A 2719-nucleotide genomic window follows, 5' to 3' on the forward strand; every position below is an offset into this window, starting at 1 on the left:
ATTCTTCCTCAATGTGCAACAAATGTAAAAACTCTGAAGGTACACTGGCTCACTCATTCTGGTCATGCCAAAAAATTAATTCATTTTGGCAGAGCATTTTTAATTTTATATCTGAAGTATACGGGATAAGTCTGTCACCTTATCCAAAATTGGGCATTTTTGGAGACACCTCAGAAATAGGAAATAAATATATTTCACAGGCAGTATCTGAGTATGATATTAGCAAAGAAAATAATTTTACAAAATTGGAAGTCAGATTATGTGCCTGTTTTCGAAATTTGGGTTAGAAGCTTAAGTTTCGCGTTGCCCATGGAGGAAATGCGATATGGGATGACAAACAAACTAAACACATTTTTAAAAATCTGGAGCCCAATTATGTTCTATATCATTAATGCTAACTTGTAACTCTTTATAAGTGAGATTGGTCTGGAGTAAGTCGAATTGTGGAGCCTATGCATTTCTCTGTAAATTATATTTGTTTCATATTTAATTCTATTTATTTCCTTATGCTTTCTGGATGATGTTGTATTATGTTGTGTCTGACTATTTGTATATTTTGAAATGGCCTTTGTAACCCCCCCTTATTTTTATTTATTTATTTTTTTATGTTGTTTTTTGTTCTGTTTATGTTATTGATTATTTGTTATGCTAAAAACAATAAAAAGATTAAAAAAAAAGAAAAGTCTGAGTTACTGTAAAATGTTTTTGAATACTTTAAACATGCTCATGCATGTTGTAAATGTCACACTGTTCGCACAAAACCCTTAACACAACAACGATGGCGAACAGCTTTGTAAATATCTGGCAAACAGCCTTCTACTGCTTGTCAAACACCGGACAAGAAGTAGCACTTCTTTATATTGTTTTCTGTTTGCCGTGTAGACACTGATTAGTGTCTGTTTGTACACTCATAAAAACAATAGCTATTTTCCATCCACTTTTTTTCTTCATTAATGTTTATGATTATTTGGTAATATGTCAAAGATTCTTAACGGAAATGCGAGGAGCAACTGATGTTTCTGACGTAAACGTAGAGCATTTAATTTCTGTGGCGTTAAATGAAAATAATGAATGTTAAGGCCTTGGTATGCTTTAAACAGAGTTCTTTTTTGTACTTTGTTGGAGGGCAAAAAGAAGTTTGGAAAGTCTGAGTTACTCTACACTGTTTTTCAATATGCCAACATCCTCATGCTGCAGCGGGTGTGGTTGTAAATGTGTCACGCTGTTCGTGTGAAATCCTAAACACAACAACGATAGCGAAGAGTTTTGTAACCATCTGCCAAACAGTCTTCACCTTCTTGTCGTCAGCACCATTTCTTTGTGTTGTTTTCTGTTTGCTGTGTACAGACCCTGAATAGCCCCACCACTGTAAGTACACACATAGAAAACAATCAGTATGTTGCTCATATTGCAATTCATATCTTGTCATTTCTTATTGGAAGCTGCATACATTTTGAAAAATACTTATTAAAAAACGCAAAATTGAGTAGAATACACTTTTTCTACACATAATTTAACTCACCAACCTTTTCTAATTTGCAATATTTAATATTCGTCTGCACAGTTGGCAAACTCACATGAGAAATGCTCGTGTTTAAAAGCCTTCACAGTTCTCAGGTGGGGATGCACACTCAGTGGACGCTTGCATTAAGCGCGCACACATAGCTCGTGACACAGACTCGCGCACACACACAGATCGTAAGCTTGAGGAGTAAACCAAACGTGTTGTGTTTCTTGAGTGAACAGCGACAATTCCCATTGCAACAAACGCAACCAGTTGTTTTCTTGTATAAGCAGAAACGCAAGAAATCTGGCTAAGTGAAAGTATCTTTCAAAAGTGCATTAGCGGCAGAAAGACAAATGAAAAGTTTTTGACTGACTAGTTACTAACGGTAACGTTACATCATCCACATCGTTATCCCAGCAGTCAATCACCTGAATTAGTATAATATTAATAGTTGAATAAACAAACGCATTCGGCTACATCAGAGGTATTTACAAATATATATTATGAATAGCCTAATAATAAACTATGCTTATTAAGAAATTACAAAAAAACTGCTTATTTTTACATTGCAAGTTCAACTGTGTCACTTTTAGTGCGGTTACAATACTGAAATTCAACACTAATAGATACTTAAAATATTAAAAAAGGCCCATTTCCCGCTAATATTTGAATGTGTTCTTAAACAGTGCAGCAGCACGAGTGGTCTTCAATGAACCTAAACGAGCACATGTCACTCCGCTGCTAGTCCGTTTGCACTGGCTGCCAGTTGCTGCTCGCATCAAATTCAAAGCTCTGATGTTTGCCTACAAAGTGACTTCTGGCCTTGCTCCTTCTTATCTGCTCTCACTTCTGCAGATCTATGTGCCCTCCAGAAACTTGCGTTCTGTGAATGAACGTCGCCTCGTGGTTCCATCCCAAAGAGGGAAGAAATCACTTTCGCGAACGCTCACGCTCAATCTGCCCAGTTGGTGGAATGAACTCCCTAACTGCATCAGAACAGCAGAGTCACTCGCTACTTTCAAGAAACGACTAAAAACTCAACTATTTACTCTCCACTACACTTCCTAATCTGCAATTGCCTCTCTGAATATCACACTAACTGTACCAAAAAATAAAAATAAATAAAAATAAAAAATAAAATACTAATAATACAAATACTTCCCTTCTTAGACTTTACAGACCTGAAACTTGCCTATAGCACTTATTCATTGT

Source organism: Danio rerio, chromosome 23 (genome assembly GCF_049306965.1).
Source record: "Danio rerio strain Tuebingen ecotype United States chromosome 23, GRCz12tu, whole genome shotgun sequence".
In the NCBI taxonomy this organism is placed as follows: domain Eukaryota; kingdom Metazoa; phylum Chordata; class Actinopteri; order Cypriniformes; family Danionidae; genus Danio; species Danio rerio.